At 43.3% G+C, this 20184-nt stretch overlaps 2 non-coding genes across 2 annotated transcripts; both read right to left on the bottom strand.

Annotated features, from left to right (window-relative positions):
• Positions 1-2511: 2511 nt before the first annotated feature.
• On the bottom strand, positions 2512-2583 carry trnad-guc (transfer RNA aspartic acid (anticodon GUC)). Its single transcript has one exon. It is a non-coding gene; the product is annotated as a tRNA-Asp (tRNA).
• An 11656-nt stretch (positions 2584-14239) lies between these two features.
• trnag-gcc (transfer RNA glycine (anticodon GCC)) lies at positions 14240-14310 on the bottom strand. The gene has a single exon. It is a non-coding gene; the product is annotated as a tRNA-Gly (tRNA).
• Positions 14311-20184: the final 5874 nt, after the last annotated feature.

Below are 20184 nucleotides of genomic sequence, written 5' to 3'. Positions count from 1 at the left end.
GCTGCAGTTATTTCTCTGGTGTGGTCATCTGGGAAATAAGAAGTCTGCGAAGGCCTTTGCTTTTGAAGATACCAGTTGTTGTCAATGTAATGAATCGACAAGGGGCTAATGTATGGTCCTGTGGTCCGACTTGACAGGTGGTAGAGAAGAATGCAGCGTTACGGATTTCAATGGCAACTCTATCCCGACATTCTGTGTACAGTTCTGGGGAGACTATTTTTACGGTATTTACGGCTCGGGATCTCGTATCTTGGGGTCTAGAGTTCGAGTCAACTTTCTGAAACCATCTTTCTCCACAGTTTGAATTGGTTCCATGTATTTTTCTGTGCCATATGTAATTGCACTGGTTGTCTCCTTCCACATCTTGCTCTTCTTGTCATAGGGAGTACCACTAACGAATGATGCCTTGAGAGATACACTGAGTGCGGGTCTGGCTTGAAGATATCTTGGGACTTGCTCCACTGTCCGGGGTTTAGTTGCACACATTCTGGTAGATTCGTCATTCAGCACAGCAGGGTTTCCAATTTGGCTAGCACAATGTGTCGACACAATTTACACAGTACTGTTTGTTGGTCGAGGTCGGATATCTTAAAGCCAAACCAGTCCCAAAGGACAGGAAGCCCCTATTTTTCGAACCAAGTCTTCGTCGTCCTGCAAATCAACCTCAATAGTATTATTTCTTGTCTTCAGTAATCTTTCGGCGCAGAAGAGTAAGCAAGCATAATTGTTTTAGTAAAATAAACAATTTGAACTAGCCCACTAGGCTGTTTCACTCAACGGATTTTTTACGCAAACAAAAACGCTTTTTTATTTCATACATTTATTAATTTATTGTGATATGCATGATATGGGCAAAATCGCACACATGGCACGAAAACGTCATACCGGTATTCACGTTCACTACCGGTATACCTCCAACCCCTACTTCTATAGAAATAGTTCCTGCCTCGCGCTAAATAGTATTAAGCAGATTATTCAGTTGACGTACCTATCGGTCGTAGACTGTGCAATATCATCTCCTTAAACATGGCTGCCATTAGATGCCGTTTATCATTGCGCACTCGCGCTTTATCACGAAGCGACAATTTTTCTACTCTTCACTGTATTCTCTACAGAAAGTTGATTGGCCCACTTTGATGTCACGTAGGTTGATACATTGCTATGTTTTCATTTATAAAGCCCTTATACAAAAAGTCCCACTGTACCTAACATGATTACTGAATTTTTAAGACGTTACTAAACTTTAGACATACGAGTTACCACACCCAGTCTCATGCGATGGCTAGCTCTGGAAATTCCTTTGATCTCTACGGAGTTAGCTAAATCAGGTTTTAGTTTCTTTGCACCTTATTTGTGGAACAATCTTAAAATTGTTGCTTACATTTGGATGTTTTTGGTGCCTCGACGCCACTTCAGAAAGCTGATTGATGAACTTTTTTTACTGATGAATGTGTTTGTTTTTTTATGACCGTGTTTTCTTTCTGTTTGCAGTTAGTATTTATTTTTTTGATGTGTGCATTTTCTGTAATTGTTTTTAAACCCAAGGGCCAAATGGGCCAATACTTCCAGGAACGCCTATTTGAAAAGCAGTTTCTAGGCATCTTCATACTAAACAATCTTCGGTAGAACTTTCAGTCAAGCACCAGTCCTCAAGAGAAACTTCATAACAATATTGTGACAACATGCAACACATGAACACTGGCCTGGAATACAATGACATTGCGAAAGTATGCAAAAAAATAGTAGGAAACAACTTTGCCATCATTGATGTTGTCAAATTTACTGTGGACAGATGGCAACGTTACCATTCCCTAGCAAAGTTTGTAAAAAATACCAAGCAAAAAGACCTGGTGCTCTCCTCACTCTTAGCTAGCTGGCTAACGTTATAACGCATCTTCAAGTCAATCTGACGACATCACAATGAAGACAAAAGGTTTTCCTCACAATTTTTTGCCTCCTTTAGAAATGTAATTGTATTTCCAAGCTACTATAATGCAACTTCTTGACTAAATCTTAATCAACACCAGTTAACAATACGTTGAGTATAATGTTCAGTCGGGGAGTCAGTTCCCAAAGAATGTTGCAAAACAATAATGGTACAATTGTGCAACACATGAATACTGTATTTATTTGTTTGTTTATTTTCACACATTGGCCATAGATTAACACTACTATTTACTTTTTGAAAATGTGTTTCCGCCCGGTCTCGAACCGGGGACCTTTCGTGTTAGGCCGAACGTGATAACCACTACACTACGGAAACTGAGCATGACATGCAGAAGTACTCCAAATACACCTATTGCATATTAACTTGCCCTATAGAATACAGTAGCTTCTATACAGCAAGTTCTCATTTACACATAGATATAGGTTATTTTAAGAAATGCTGAAGACCGTTTTGTATATATTTACAGTTGAAGTCGAAGTTTACATACACTTAGGTTGGAGTCATTAAAACTCGTTTGTCAACCACTCCACAAACATTGAAAAGGTTCAAACAAAAGAGTATTTCTCCCCGTCGAGGAATTGAACCCCGGTCTCCCGCGTGACAGGCGGGGATACTGACCACTATACTAACGAGGATTAGCTGTAAACGACATAATGGTTTTTATAAGACTGCTCATCTAATTATCGTTTTTAAATAGCGATTTATCTTTATTTAGGCTATTCAGTTAAGAAAATACTTATTTACAATGACGGCCTACACCGGTCAAACCCGGACGATGCTGGGCCAATTGTGCGCCGCCCCATGGGACTCCCAATCACGACCGGTTGTGATACAGCCTGGATGTGATGGGTTGTAATTATAAACGGAGGTACAGTGCCTTCAGAAAGTATTCACACCACATTAACTTTTTCTACATTCTGTTGTGTTAGCCAGGGGTGAATGTAAGCTCATACAGTCCAGTATGGTGTCCCGCAAAATAAATAGTGGGGGTATGCAGTACCAGTAAAACATGGCCTATCACAATAATTAAAACGAAATGTCAAGAAAACTGTAGGCTATAACATCTCTTTATCATTACCGCATGTCAGGCATGAAAAATTAGCGAATGGCTTGAACCTAAGCCCCAAAATGCGATGTGGTTAGACGAAAACACTGAGATGAGTGGCCAACTACAGAGGCGCGCAGACAACAAGTGGTGCCACATCTGCTCCTGCTACGCCCTCTGGTGTTCATTCGGTGTCTTCTTGGCCTGCAGTTACTCCCCCTGTACACCCTCTCTCTCTCCCTCTCTGTGTGATTGTGTGGTTGGAGACAGGTGTGCTGGAGTCAGAGCAGATCCTACCAACTGCAACTCGTTCCATAATCAAGACTTCTACAAATACTCAGTCTTGATCCTTCCACCTGGCAGATTGTAATCTCTGCTCATTTACTGCTCTGTCTCTGGCTCCTGTCTCCCGGTCCACATCTCACCACCCAACTACTTGCTCTGGATTTTACTCACCACCACTAACTTGCATTCTCCTTGGGACCTGTTTACCCTGTTCTACTCAGCTAACTCAACCTCAGCCTCCACATCTGTTTTTTTATGCAACTCATCCAACTCCACATCTCCCTGTGTAACAATAAATATTTTGGTTCATTCATCCCTGTTTCCTCATCTGAGTCTGCTCTTGGGTTCCCCTGTGTCACTCCGAACAAGTGGATGTATAAATGCTGGCCTAATGACAATCGCAAAATGTCATTACACTTTTTGGTGTTTTGTGTAACAGATGTCTCTTTCCCTTCACCACTGTTTGGAGGCTGGAAATACTGTATGTTGTGAGTGGATGAACATGCACATGTATCCTAGCAAAGGCGTCATTAAGTGATTGACAATCAAGTGAAAACATCATGACTGGTTGTGTTGATGCCACAAAGGTAATACCTTTAAAAGGTCAAATGACCAATCTTTACAACTAGGTCCAGAGAGATCCTATTGGATAAATAGGGATTCTATGTAATTCTATTATTAGCGACCAATTTGACAGAGCGTGAAGAATTTTAAAAGAATAATACAAATATTGTACAATCCAGGTGTGCAAATCTCTTAGGGTGGGTTAAACCAACATGGTTTAAATTAATCTAGGATTAGAGATAATCTAGGTTTTGTAAATGCAGGTTTATAATTAATCAGAGATGTCTTGCACCACTTAATTTTAAAGCTGGATTAGTAAATCTATGAATACCGGTTTAAAACTATGATTAGTGACACCAATATATGAGGTATTTCGTGAGTTGAAACGAAGTAGCTAGCCTACTTGACAAATGAGGCCACAACATTGCTGTTCCTTGATAAAATAATAACAATGTAATGTTAGAATTAATGCAACTCCATCGTGAAAGGTTCTCATGGGTTGGCTGATTTGAAATAAAATCCGTTATTTGCCAGTACTAGACAGAAAACGAATTTGTTAGCTACTAGCTAGCTAGTTTATAAACCAACTAGCTAGCATACAACATTATTTATTATTCTCGTTACTTAACGTTATTTAGCCATTTATTATTTGTCCGCTAGCCACCTGATCATTTATTTGAGCAACAGGCTTAAAATGAATCTAGGTTTAAAGCGAAAACTAAACTTAGATAAGAGGATCAATTTAATTTAACTAGGATTAATTTAAAACAATTTTTAAAATGTGGTGCAACAAGATTAATAGATAAACCTTGATTTAACCTAGTTTAACAGTTAATCCATGTTGGTGCAACCCACCCTTAGAGACTTCCCCAGAAATACTCACAGCTGTAATCGCTGCCAAAGGTGATTCTAACATGTATTGACTCGGGTGTGCGAACATTTAAACATAGAAAAAAATCCCTAACAGAAAAACTCTTATTTTACTAACTTAAAATTAAAAGTGCAGTTACCACACAACTACCACTAACAGGCCCCGATCATCATCCTAAAGGTACATTTTTTATTAAACAAATACCTAATGCAACAATGCTGTAAAGTATAAGATCTGCATCTTTTAAATTACTTGACACGGATATAAAGTGCTCAGCACGTCATCGTTGTTAACAGTTGGGAAAATGGCAGAGAGTGAGAAAGTCAAGCGACAGCAGTGAATTTCTGTATGGCAATAGGCTACTTTTAGAAGTTAAATGAGAAGGTGATGAAATGCAAACTTTGCATGGTGGAATTGAGCTACAATGGCAGTACAGGTGCACCCGTTGCTGGCATCGGTGTGATAAGACACAGAGTGAGAAAATCACAAGTTGATTTGCAGCCATGGTCAATTGTAAAAGATGTCGGCTTCAATACCCTAATGGCATATCTAGAACCCGACTTGTTGGACGTTATTTGTCACACGTGCCGAATACAACAGGTGTAACCCTAACCGTGAAATGCTTACTTACAAGCCCTTAACCAACAATGCAGTTCAAATACAGTTAAGAAAATATTTACTAAATAAACTTAAAGTAAAAAAATTATATCTTAAAGTAACACAAGAAAAGTACGTAACAATAACGAGGCTATCTACTGGGGGTACCAGTACCAAGTCAATATGCGGAGGTACAGGTTAGTGGAGGTAATTCGTAACATGTAGGTAGAGGTAAAGTGACTATGCATAGATAATAACCAGCGAGAAGCAGCAGTGTAAAAACAAGGGGCGGGGGGTTCAATGTAAATATTGTTCAGCAGTCTTGGGGTAGAAGCTGTTAAGGAGCCTTTTGGACCTTGACTTGACGCTCCGGTACCGCTTGCCATGAGGAAGCAGAGAAAACAGTCTATGACTTGGGTGACTGAGTCTTCGACAATGTTTTGGGCCTTCCTCTGACACTGCCTAGAATATAAGTCCTGATGGCAGGAAGCTTGGCCCCAGTGATGTAATGGGCCATACGCACTACCCTCTGTAGCGCCTTACGGTCAAATGCCGAGCAGTTGCCATACCAGGCGGTGATGAAATCGGTCAGGATACTCTCAATTTATTTTATTTCACCTTTATTTAACCAGGTAGCCTAATTGAGAACAAGTTCTCATTTACAACTGCGAGCTGGCCAAGATAAAGCAATGCAGTGCGACACAGACAACAACACAGAGTTACACATGAAATACATGGAGTAAACAACCAATAACACAATAAACAAGTCAATAATACAGTAGAAAAAAAAAGTCTATATACAATGTGTGCAAATGAGGCTGAGGAGGTAAAGGCAATAAAAGGCCATAGTAGCAAAGTAAATACAATTTAGAAAGTAAAACACTGGAATGGTAGATTTGCAGATGATGACAAGTAGAAATACAAATAATGGGGTGCAAAGGAGCAAAATAAATAAATACAGTATGGGGATGAGGTAGTTCTATGGGCTATATTATAGATGGGCTATGTACAGCTGCAGCGATCTGTTAGCTGCTCTGACAGCTGATGCTTAAAGCTAGTGACGGAGATATAAGTGTTTCCAGCTTCAGAGATTTTTGTAATTCGTTCCAGTCACTGGCAGCAGAGAACTGGAAGGAGAGACGGCCAAATGAGGTATTGGCTTTGGGGTTGACCAGTGAGATATACCTACTGGAGTGCGTGCTACAGGTGGGTGCTGCTATGGTGACCAGTGAGCGGAGATAAGGGGGGACTTTACCTAGCATAGACTTATAGATGACCTGCAGCTGGTGGGTCTGGCAACGAATATGTAGCGAGGGCCAGCCGACTAGAGCATACAGGTCGCAGTGGTGGGTGGTATAAGGTGATTTGGTAACAAAATGGATGGCACTGTGATAGACTGCATCCAGTTTGCTGAGTAGAGTATTGGAAGCTATTTTGAAGATGACATCGCCAAAGTCGAGGATCGGTAGGATAGTCAGTTTTACTAAGGTGAGTTTGGCGGCGTGAGTGAGGGAGGCTTTGTTGCGAAATAGAATGCTGATTCCAGACTTGATTTTGGATTGGAGATGTATAATATGAGTCTGGAAGGAGAGTTTACAGTCTAGCCAGACACCTAGGTATTTATAGTGGTCCACATATTCTAGGTCAGAACCGTCCAGGGTGGTGATGCTAGTCGGGCGGGCAGCGAATGGTTGAAAAGCATGCATTTGGTTTTACTAGCGGTTAAGAGCAGTTGGAGGCCACGGAAGGAGTGTTGTATGGCATTGAAGCTCGTTTGGAGGTTAGTTAGCACAGTGTCGAAGGAAGGGACAGAAGTATACAGAATAGTGTCGTCTGCGTAGAGGTGGATCAGGGAATCACCCGCAGCAAGAGCGACATCATTGATATATACAGAGAAAAGAGTCAGCCCGAGAATTGAACCCTGTGGTACCCCCATAGAGACTGCCAGAGGTTCGGACAACAGGCCATCCGATTTGACACACTGAACTCTGTCTGCAAAGTAGTTGGTGAACCAGGCGAGGCAGTCATTAGAGAAACCAAGGCTATTGAGTCTGCCAATAAGAATACGGTGATTGACAGAGTCGAAAGCCTTGGCCAGGTCGATGAAGACGGCTGCACACTACTGTCTTTTATCGATGGAGGTTATGATATCGTTTAGTACCTTGAGCGTGGCTGAGGTGCACCCGTGACCGGCTCGGAAACCGGATTGCACAGCAGAGAAGGTACGGTGGGATTCGAAATGGACAGTGATCTGTTTATTAACTTGGCTTTCGAAGACTTTAGAGAGGCAGGGCAAGATACATATAGGTCTATAGCAGTTTGGGTCTATACTGTCACCCCCTTTGAAGAGGGGAATGACCGCGGCAGCTTTCAATCTTTAGGGATCTCGGACGATACGAAAGAGGTTGAACAGACTGGTAATAGGGGTTGCAACAATGGCGGCGGATAGTTTTAGAAAGAGAAGGTCCAGATTGTCTAGCCCAGCTGATTTGTACGGGTCCAGGTTTTGCAGCTCTTTCAGAACATCTGCTATCTGGATTTGGGTGAAGGAGAAGCTGGGAAGGCTCGGGCGAGTAGTTGTGGGGGGGGTGGAGCTGTTGGCCAGGGTTGGAGTAGCCAGGTGGAAGGCATGGCCAGCCATAGAGAAATGCTTATTGAAATTTTAGATTATCATGGATTTATTGGTGGTGACCGTGTTACCTAGCCTCAGTGCAGTGGGCAGCTGGGAGGAGGTGCTCTTGTTCTCCATGGACTTTACAGTGTCCCAAAAAGTTTTGGAGTTAGAGCTACAGGATGCAAATTTCTGCTTGAAAAAGCTAGCCTTTGCTTTCCTGACTGACTGCGTGTATTGGTTCCTGACTTCCCTGAACAGTTGCATATCGCAGGGACTATTCGATGCTATTGCAGTCCGCCACAGGATGTTTTTGTGCTGGTCAAGGGCAGTCAGGTCTGGAGTGAACCAAGGGCTATATCTGTTCTTAGTTCTGCATTTTTTTGAAAGGGGCATGCTTATCTAAGATGGTGAGGAAATTACTTTTAAAGAACGACCAGGCATCCTTGACTGACGGGATGAGGTCAATATCCTTCCAGGATACCCGGGCCAGGTCGATTAGAATGACCTGCTCGCAGAAATGTTTTAGGGAGTGTTTGACAGTGATGAGGGGTGGTCGTTTGACCGCGGACCCATAGAGGATACAGGCAATGAGGCAGTGATCGCTGAGATCCGGACTTGAAAACAGCAGAGGTGTGTTTGAGGGCAAGTTGGTCAGGATAATGTCTATGAAGGTGCCCATGTTTACAGATTTAGGGTTGTACCTGGTGGGTTCCTTGATGATTTGTGTGAGATTGAGAGCATCTAGCTTAGATTGTAGGACTGCCGGGGTGTTAAGCATATCCCAGTTTAGGTCACCTAACAGAACGAACTCTGAATCTAGATGGGGGGCGATCAATTCACATATGGTGTCCAGGGCACAGCTGGGAGCAGAGGGGCGTCGATAACAGGCGGCAACAGTGAGAGACTTATTTCTGGAGAGATTAATTTTTAAAATTAGAAGTTCGAACTGTTTGAGTATAGACCTGGAAAGTATGACAGAACTTTGCAGGCTAACTCCTCCCCCTTTTGCAGTTCTATCTTGATGGAAAATGTTGTAGTTGGGTATGGAAATCTCTGAATTTTTGGTGGCCTTCCTAAGCCAGGATTCAGACACAGCAAGGACATCAGGGTTGGCAGAGTGTGCTAAAGCAGTGAGTAAAACAAACTTAGGGAGGAGGCTTCTGATGTTAACATGCATGAAACCAAGGCTTTTTCGATCACAGAAGTCAACAAATGAGGGTGCCTAGGGACACGCAGGGCCTGGGTTTACCTCCACATCACCCGAGGAACAGAGGAGGAGTAAGATGAGGGTACGGCTAAAGGCTATCAAAACTGGTCGTCTAGAGCGTTGGGGACAAAGAATAAAAGGAGCAGATTTCTGGGTGTGGTAGAACAGATTCAGGGCATAATGTGCAGACAGGGGTATGGTGGGGTGCGGGTACAGCGGAGGTAAGCCCAGGCACTGAGTGATGATAAGAGAGGTTGCATCTCTGGACATGCTGGTTATAATGGGTGAGGTCACCGCATGTGTGGGAGGTGGGACAAAGGAGGTATCAGAGGTATGAGTGGAACTAGGGGCTCCATTGTAAACTAAAACAATGATAACTAACCTAAACAACAGTATACAAGGCATATTGACATTTGAGAGAGACAAAGTGAGGCATAACGCAACCACAGGTGTTGATTGGGAGAGCTAGCTAAGACAACAACGGGTAAGACAACAGCTAACAGCTAAAACAATAACAACAGGTAAAATGGCAATGAATAGGTTGAGAGGGTCAGTTAACTACACACAGAGCCTGAGTTCGCGGCTGGGGCCGACAGATAATGTGGTGATGTGGACACCAAGGAACTTGAAACTCTACCCGCTCCACTACAGCTACGTCGATGTTAATGGGGGCCTGTTCGGCCCTCCTTTTCCTATCATCCACGATCAGGGAGAGGTTGTTGTCCTGGCACTACACTGTCAGGTCTTTGACCTGGTCCTTATATGCTGTCTCATCGTTGTCGGTGATCAGGCCTACCGCTGTTGTGTCATCAGCAAATTTAATGATGGTGTTGACTGCTTGGCCAAACACGACTCCGTGGGTGAACAGGGAGTACAGGAGGGGACTAAGCAGGTACCCCTGAGGGGCCCCAGTGTTGAGGATCAGCGTGGCAGACGCGTTGTTGCCTACCCTTACCACCTGGAGGCAGCCCATCAGGAAGTCCAGGATCCAGTTGCAGAGGTAATCCGTCTGGCCCTCGTGGCTTTGTGAATGTTGACCTGTTTAAAGGTCTTGCTCACATCGGCTACGGAGAGCGTGATCACACAGTCTTCCGGAACAGCTAGTGCTGTCATACATGCTTCAGTGTTGCTTGCTTCGAAGCGAGCATAAAAGGTATTTAGCTCGTCTGGTAGGCTCGTGTCACTGGGCAGCTACCAGCTGGGTTTCCCGTTGTAGTCCGTTTAAGTTTGCAAGCCCTGCCACATCCGACAAGCATCCAAGCCAGTGTAGTAGGATTAAATATTTTTCCTCTATTGACGCTTTGCCTGTTAGATGGTTCGTCTGAGGGCATAAAAGGATTTCTTATAAGCGTCTGGATTAGTGTCCCGCTCCTTGATAGCGGCAGCTCTAGCCTTTAGCTCGGTGCGGATGTTGCCTGTAATCCATGGCTTCTGGTTGGGATATGTATGTACGGTCATATCACTGCAAGGAGCCATCACATTCATGAGAAGTGGGACATGACTGACAACTTGGAGAAGAGGCACACAACAGAGAACCTAAAGCGTTATTAATACCATCGTTGCTTAGTGGGTGGGGGCCAGCCATAAGGTGAGCGAGCCCCATCTGGTAAGTTTTCCACTAGTTGCCACAGCCACAAAGTCAAAATTGTCTATATCGGTACATTGAACTGCATTGCCCCCCTAGTGGTCATACGCAGAACCACATCTAATTTGTGAAAAAATGTGCAGTTTAAACGTTAAGATAAATTCTACATTTGTCACATCCCTAGTGTGAATACTTATGTAAATGAGATCTGTAGTTCATTTGCAATACATTTGCTAAAATGTCTAAAAACATGTTTTCACTTTGTCATTATGTGGTATTGTGTGTATTGATGGGTGAGAAAAAAGTATATTTTTAATCCATTTTGAATTCAGGCTGTAACAACAAAATGTGGATTAAGTCAAGGGGTTTGGAAACTTTCTGAAGGCACTGTAGCTAGCTAACGTTTTTCGTTTGGCACAATCTGAACATTTTAGCAGAGAGATTAAACAGTGAAACTACACTTGCTCTTTTTGTCACATAAACTGAAATTAGGGGAACTATTTGAATTTTAGCATTCAGGAAATGGCAGAGCAATTTCTGCATAGTGCATCTTTAAATCATGATGTACCTACCTAAAAAATATATGTATGAAAAGGCAACAAATCATGATGTACCTACCTAAAAAATATATGTATGAAAAGGCAACAGGACTTCCCTGACTGACCAAGTCTGTCCATAATAAAGCGCTTCTCTACCTTCTTAACAGCACTATCATCAAGGCAGGTCCTACAGGCTCTAGTTTTGTCGCACCTGGACTACTGTTCAGTCGTGGAGTCAGGTGGTGCCATAAAGAGGGAAAATTGCATTTGGCTCAGAACAGGGCAGCACAGCTGGCCCTTGGATGTACACAAAGAGCAAACATTAATAATATGCATGTCAATCTCTCCTGGTTCAAAGTGGAGGAGAGATTGACTTCATCACTACTTGTATTTGTGAGAGATATTATAAGCACTGAGCTGTCTGTTTAAACGACTAGCACACAGCTCAGACACCCATGCATACCCCACAAGACATGCCACTAGAGGTCTCTTCACAGTCCCAAGTCCAGAAAAGACTATAGGAGGCACACAGTACTACATAGAGCCATGACTACATGGAACTCTATTCCACATCAGGTAACTGATGCAAGCAGTAGAGTCAGATTTGAGAAAAAACTGATAAAAATACACCTTATAGAACAGCGGGGACTGTGAAGCAACATAAACATAGGCACAGACACACGCATGCACACACATGATTACATAGGCACAGACACACGCATGCACACACATGATTACATATGCACAATTTACACACGTACACATGGATTTTGTGTTGTTGATATGTGGTAGTGTTGTAGGGGCCTGAGGGCACACACTTAGTGTGTTGTGAAATCTGTTATGAATGTATTGTAATGTTTTTAAAATGTTATAACTGCCTTAATTTTGCCAGAGCCTAGGAGGAGTAGGTGCTGCCTTGGCAGAAGCTAATGGGGGATCCATTATAAATAAAAATAAGTCAACCACAGGGATCGGAGCAGGTAAACATACGACAAGAAGTGGTAGAGGGAAGAGAGGATAATAACAAAATAGATGGATTAGCGTCACAAAAACAATGTGCATGCTTCAATGGGCCAGAAGTCAGTATGTTGTGATTCTGGATGGCCAGATAACTAGCAACAATGACAAGAAGCTGCCATGTAGGGAATCGTAACTGGCTCGTTTCAGCTAGTTTTATCTTGTTCTTGATACCATGTCTTGTTTTGAGGTGTTTTAACTGATATCACATCTATGTTAATATGGCAAAAATTCACTAGCTAGCTAACCAACAACTGTAACAATATATTTGAGAGACAACAAGTGCTCATTATGCACATTTATTTATGTTTTCAATAAACATTGGTGTTACGTTCCCCAGTTGGTCTGATCATCTCGCCACCTTGAAAAGTGTGTTTCAGCGGTTGGAGAATGCTTCTTTAACCCTCAATTTGGCCAAGTGTGAGTTTGGGAAGGCTACTTTGACTTACTTAGGGAAGCAGGTGGGACGAGGTCAAGTGCGCCCAGTAACTGGCAAAGTGGAAGCAATTGTTGCTTTCCTGCTCCCACGACTCGCCCCCAGTTGCGCAGATTCCTGGGGATGGTAGGGTACTATCGTACGCTCTGTAAGATTTTTTCAACGGTAGTAGCTACCCTTAAATCTCTGCTAAGTCCCAAAGTACTTTGACAAACCTTTTAAGTTGGAGGTAGACGCTAGTATAGTGGGGGTGGGAGCGGTTCTCTTGCAGGAAGATGAAGAGGGAGTGGATCGGTCCGTCAGTTTATTCTACCGTAAATTCAACTCATGTCAGTCAAGGTACTCCACCATTGAACAAGAGACGCTGGCTTTATTAATAGCCTTACAGTTTTTTGAAGTATAACTATGTGGGCTCCAGTGCCTTGCCTGTACTGGTCTTCACGGACCATAATGGTGTTTTTGAAGTAAATGTACAATCAGAACCAGCGCGCTCTGATTGTACAATAATACAATATACAGATTAAATATGTGAAGGGTTTGGCGAATGTGGTTGCCTACGCTCTATCACGGGTTTAGTAACTGGGGATGCATGTTGGTTTTTGTTATTGCAAACTAAGAGTTTGCAGGTTTTGGGGTGGGCGTGTTACGTTCCTCAGTTTCTGTGTTGTGGGTTTGTGTATTTCAGGAAATGGCTTCCTGAATTCCCCCACGCAGCTGATTGGTCGGCCCCATTGCAGATTGGAGCTCTGATCCCGCCCTCGAGTTAGGGCAAACAGCTGTCGGCAATTACAAACTCCTTCTGCAGCTGGATAAAAGCCAGTGTTCCTTTGTTAGGAGAGAGCTTCTTGGATGTCTTGTGTTGGTTGTTGCTCAGAAACAGAATTGTTTAACGTATTTTGTAGTTGCTACTTCTGCGGTATGTGTGTGCGCGCCAATAGGACTTAGTGTTTTCCATTATTGAAATTGTTAACTTTAAATTTGTGTTATTGTGTTTCATTTGTTCCCGGGGGAAGGGGAAGGCACCTTGGGAGTGCTTAGGCAAGAGGCCTGCGGGCATACATATACCCGTACTATGTACTCTGTCTATGCACACTAGGTAAGACCCGGGCGGACCACTCCCTGTAGTTTGGTTAGCGCGCCAGGTGGCGTTAAGGTTAGGTAAGTAGTGGGTAGGTAAGGTAGGAGAGAGGACTGTAACTTCTTTCTTTGGTTTTATTCCATCCAGCCCATTTTCCCCACATTACCGTGTTAAGGAAATAAATTCCCAGTAAACGGTAACATTCTCTGCCTCTGTCATCCTTACCCGCACCTACAATCACATACCTCTTTCACTCCACGGAGTTGTGTGTAGCAGGGTGTTGCGTTCCCTCCTCCAAGAGGCGTGCGTAACAATTGGAGACAAAATATAGTTTACATGTCAACAATCAAAGCCAACCTTGTCTGTTTTGCCCCATGGTTGCGCACGTGTCGGTTTTGTTGCTCAAGCACCAACCTACAAATAACATTGGTTGACCGAAGCAAAACATACTAATGCATTGGCCGGGAATCGAACCCGGGCCTCCCGCGTGGCAGGCGAGAATTCTACCACTGAACCACCAATGCTTAGTACTACATTAAAATATTGACCTATACAACAGTGATTTATGCATGGCAGCAATTATTTTTGGTAAGAATACATGAAATACAGCCCTCATCATTTGCATCTCATTTGGACAGCTGGAGAAAGATTAGAAATCAATAAATACATCAATAATATGACCACTAGGTGGCGCTCTAGCTCGGAGAAATAGCCTAAACCTGGGAGGCCAAAATAACTTCTCCACAAAACTGTTGCTACCACATCCATGACGTGCAGATTGCGTTGCAGAGAATAATGCAGTTTACCAATCATGCAATTTCAACAGTTTTTTTTTGTCTCCATAAAATGCTCAATCCAAACAAAACAGGTACACTTGCGATTAGCCCCAGTCACTTTGTATCCAATGGTTTAAATAAATTATCGTTTTTGCATGTGATGGGTTGTAATTATACACGGAGGTACAGAGCCTTCAGAAAGTATTCACACCACATTGACTACATTCTGTTGTGTTACAGCCATGGTCCCGCGAAAATAGTGGGGGTATGTCGTACCGGTAAAACATGAGCGTATCACAATAATTAAAACTAAAATGTCAAGAAAACTGTAGGCTATTACACCACTTATCATCACCGCATGTCAGGCATGAAAAATGAGCGAATCATCACCGCATGTCAGGCATGAAAAATGAGCGAATGGATTTGAAAACTGGTGGAACCTACGCTCAAAAATGCGATGTAGTTAGAAGAAAACACTGCAATTTTGCCAAGGCAGAGATGAGTGGCCAACACAGAGATACGCAGACAACAGTGGACGCATAAATTATTGCCTAATGTGAGTGCATGAACATGCACATGTATCCTAGCAAAGGAGTCCCTTGAAGTGATTGACAATCAAACGAAAACATCATGACTGGTTGTGTTGATGCCACAATAAAAAGGTAATACATTTTAAAAGTTAAATGATCAATCTTTACAACTAAGCCCAGAGAGATCCTATTGAATTAATAGGGATTCTATGATTAGCGATGATCAACAACCAATTTGATGGAGCTTGAAGAATTTTAAAAGAATAATGCAAATATTGTACAATCCAGGTGTGCAAAGCTCTTAAAGACTTATCCAGAAATACTAACAGCTGTAATCGCTGCCAAAGGAGATTCTAACATGTATTGACTCAGGGGTGTGAATTAGGGGCGTGAACGTTTAAATATTGAAAATAATCCCTAACAGAAAAACACATATATATATATATATATATATATATAGATTTTCCCAAGTGGGTGGGGTTAAATGTGCAATGCCTGTCATTGGCCACATGCACAGCAAACACTTCATATCCCTTGAAAATAGTCGTTCACCCTTCAGAGGTCAGAGAATTGTATAATTCAAAAGAGTGGTAATGAAGAGGTAGAGAGCGTGTGGGGAATGTTTAGCTGTCACATGTTAAATCCCTTGATACCAATTGACTAATGTTTCCAAGTCCCGAAGAATTCAGGCTGTTCTGGAGGAGAAGGGGGGTCCGACCCGTACTAGATGGCCACTGAGTGTATACTGAGTTTCAATATGGTAGATACTGTAGTCATTGTGTGTGTATCAAGTTTACAAAGTATAATTTCAAATTTACCAAAGTTTCATACATTCAACTTCTCAGATGCAGTTTTCAAATTCAGTTCTCTAAAGTGATAATTCTTCGTTTTGTAGGCTAACAACCAACCTCAAATTTGATCCTCACAATTCTCACAAAAAGCTTATTCCTCTCAAATGTGTGTACTTCCCTGTTAATGAGCATTTCTCATTTACCAAGATAATCCTGACAGGTGTGGAATAACAAGAAGCTGATTAAACAGCACGGTCATTACACAGGTGCAGCTTGTGCTGGGGACAATAAAAGGCTACTAAAATCTGCAGTTTTGTCACACAATAAAATGCCACAGATGTCTCAAGTTTTGAGGGTGCATGCAATTGGCATGTTGACTGCAGGAATGTCCACCAGAGCTGTTGACAGAGTGTAGCGGGTTTCTTATGCACCACAGGAGAACCAAGAAATGAAGAGCGACACCACGGCTGTCTTTTAGGCTTTTATGTTGATCTGCAATAGTATTGTGAAAAGACAGGACAGGAACACATCAGTCTCCAATGCACCACCTGACAAGTTGTTCTTTCTCTCTCAGTGTTTTCTCAGACTCTCACAATCACACTCATACATAAAGCCATAATGTATAGTATAAAATAATAACCAGTCCTTAATACAAAGAATGTATAATCTTAATTCTTAGACAATAGAACCATACCTGCAATAGTATTGTGAAAAGACAGGATAGGAACACATCAGTCTCCAATGCACCACCTGACAAGTTGTTCTACACAGGAGCATGAAGAAAAGTAAAACACATATCCTGTCTCACATCCCCAATACATTGCTAGGTGCTTTCAGTGTTGATAGTAGCAAAATACAACAACTCATGTACAAAACCACTGCAACACAAACAAGTTACAACGTAAAATCGCCTTAGAGGGCAAAAACTACATCCCCCATAATGCAACACCATCACTAGTTGGCAGCTCAGCTAGCCGTCTGCATCACAGAAAGAAAGGCATGCTAGCTAGCAACACTTTTAGCACTCTGTAACTATATTAATAACAACAATAAAACTCTGAAAGTTACGTGTTTCGATAGTCTCACATCCCCTTATAACAATATCTACAGCATTAACCTTGGGACGTTTTATTTATTTCACGTTACGGACTTCTACAAAGGAGTAATCTGCAACCCCCTACCTTTCTCTCTAGTGTTTTCTCAGACTGAGGAGAGCGGGAGCTATGGGTAGTACCAGGGTGTTAGTAGGTGACGTAAGCACCCAGATAAAATAAAATAAATTTAATGAAACAAAACCTGAAGATATTAACATCATTCAGCTACTGTAGCTGCCTACCTAACATCAACAGGCATCACCAGTAGCGCAACAATTAAAATTAGAAACCAAAAGTAAAGTTCCTGGTGATCATAGCGATCTGACTCCCCCTTCTGTCTGAACTTGGAATATTCCTGTTCGCGGGCTTTGGCCATTGACCCTCAACCTGATTGTTCTGTTCTGCGTTGTGTACTATTCTAATAATTTGAAGTTTGCTGGAATAACCATTTTAACTCTACTACACTCACCCCTTCTTGATTTCAGCAAACTTTAAGACATAAGGTAAGAGTTTTTCCTCCACAGGGGTAACCTTGACCAAGAGTCGTCCAGAAGGACAGCAAAGAGACTTTGCCAGGTAGAAATATGCGCATATACATACAACCTATGACCCCTAATAAAGTATTTCTCATTTCCTTAATCTATCCTCTGGCTTCTGTGTCACTGGGGTACTGTCACTTCAACAAAAGTTGATAAGGCTTGAATCAGGGGCGGCTAGATGCTGTCTTTTGTCCGGCTCAGCAATCACTTGACTCATTGACTCTATAAGTCTTCTGACAGGCTTCACAACTCTTCCAGTTCGAGTTCTCAAAGTGCCTTCACTTGGTCTCCTGACTGTATCAGTGGGCTCAGACGTCTGGCTGTTTCTGCGCTCTACCTCTCTCTGGTTACTCAATCACTTCTTAGTAGATCTTATGCATACAGAGCCGCTGACTGATGAACTTCTACTGCTGATGCCATCTAGACTGCTCACTGACGTTGCTTTTCTACTTGTGTCATCTTCAGAAGAATCACTTGAATCATCACCAGGCATCATTGAGGAGCTTCCTGTGCTTGATTTAGCTGCTTGTCCTGAGATCATGTCCTTCGCTGGGCTTTGAGGCGCAGCTTCTCTCATGTTCACGCCATCTTCCGGTCCCGAAGATTTTTGACCTTCAGCTTCCGTGGGCCCCTCAGGGTTCTGGCCCTCGAGAATCCAGACAGCAGTCCTTCGATCCTCTGAATCCTCATCCACATCGAATACCGGTCTTTCGTCACCGCTGTCTGCGTTTATGTCCTCCTCTGAAGCAGTAGAGGCTACTGTGGACATCTCGTCTGTCTGTCCCACCGGCAGGAAGTTCACTGGCAGTATGAAGTTTCGATGAACTACTTTACTCTTCTTGGTAGTAGGATCTTCGACTCTGTAGATGTGCACAGACGGGTCTTTCCATGTGATCACATAGACCGTTGAATCCCACAAGTCGGCAAGTTTACCTTTTTCCTCTTTCCTTTCGGTTTGCCAAGAGAACTCGGTCCCCAATCTCCAGGGCAGTACCCTTCACTCTCTTGTTATACTGCCTTGCTTGCTTTTTCTGAGCTTCAGTGGTGTTGGCCTGAGCGATCCTGACAGCCTCTCGCAGGTCCTTTTGGAACGAGTCAACATACTCGTCATGAGTCAACATGTCTTCGTGTTTCAAGGTACTTCCAAACATGATGTCCACTGGCAGCCGTGGAATTCGGCCGAACATCAGGAAGAACGGTGTGAATCCTGTCGTTTCGTGTGTGGTACAGTTGTGCGAGAAGGTGAGCGTCTGTATCATCTGGGGCCATCTTTCTTTTGCTCTCGCTGGCAACGATCGGACCATGTTTCCGAGCGTGCGGTTGAATCTTTCCGTCTGACCGTTGCCCATAAGATGATATGGAGTGGTATGGGACTTTTTGACTCCTGAGACTTGTAGCAATTCTGCGATTAAGTGACTCTCAAAGTTTGCTCCTTTGTCAGAGTGTATCCGCTGGGGGAACCCATAGACACAGAAGAACTGGTTCCATAACTTCTGGGCAACCACCTTTGCTGTCTGGTTCGGGCAAGGAAACGCATGTGCCAGCTTCGAAATGATCTGTGATGACGAGTACATCAACGCTCTCTCCATCCCTTCCTTCTGCTGACCAGAAGTCTATGCACACCAGTTCCAACGCTGTGCTGGTCTGAATAGATTCCAACGGTGCCCTAGCCTCTGGCTCCATTGTCTTGCCAACCACACAGCGCTTACAGTAGGAGACATACTTCTTCACTTCCCCTTCCATTCCAGTCCAGAAGAACCTTTGACCGTACCAAATGGAGTGTTCTAGTCTGGCCTTGGTGGCCGGCTTCATCATGGGTTCCCCTCAGAACGATGGCTTTAAGGGGAGTCTGGCACCACCAGCTGGTACCTCTTCTTGACAACTCTGTCCTTAGATCTTCGGTAGAGGATCTCATCCTTGATTTCAAGTTTATCCCAATGCTTCAGCATTCTCAACACTTGGGCAGTCTCATGAGCCCTCTCTCTCCGCGAAGGTCTCCTCCTCCTCTCTCAACAAAGTCGCCACTCGGGCCAGCACCTGATCCGCCTTCTGTTTTCTCCGTATCACATCAGGAGAAAGGACTGGAAGAGTAGCCACTCCCCTTCATGCTGAAGGATGCTGGCAGAATACTGGGCTAATTGGAATTTGCGCACTGGCACACTCGCATCCCACTCCAGACAGGATTCCAAAACTGCTTTCACTCCTTCAGAAGAGACTTGAGCCAGGATCTCACCACCTTGGATATTGACTGACAGTTTGAATGCGTCCTGGATGGACTCTGAAGTCACATACTCTGGGAACTCACTTGCCTTCCTAGCTCCAACGAACGGCTGTCGACTAAGCAGGTCTGCTGGGACATTCTAGGGCCCGGGGATGTACTTCAAGTCAAAGTCGAAGGGGGCCAGTTTAGAGACCCACCGCTGCTCACAGGCATCTAGCTTTGGTTTCGTCATTATATATGTTGTTATCTGTTAGGACTGTGAATCTATTCCCCTTCAGCCAATGGGTGAACTTATCACACACAGCCCACTTAAGAGCGAAGAACTCTAATCTGTGTGCTGGGTAACGGGACCCTGGGACCTTGACAGAGTCTTGCTTGCAAAAGCTACTGGTCTGGGCCTACTCTCACACTCAAATGTCTGGCTAAGTACTGCACCTAAGCCATCCA

This window comes from Salmo salar, unplaced genomic scaffold, assembly GCF_905237065.1.
Source record: "Salmo salar unplaced genomic scaffold, Ssal_v3.1, whole genome shotgun sequence".
Taxonomy (NCBI): domain Eukaryota; kingdom Metazoa; phylum Chordata; class Actinopteri; order Salmoniformes; family Salmonidae; genus Salmo; species Salmo salar.
This window is presented reverse-complemented; position numbering and strand designations above follow the sequence as displayed.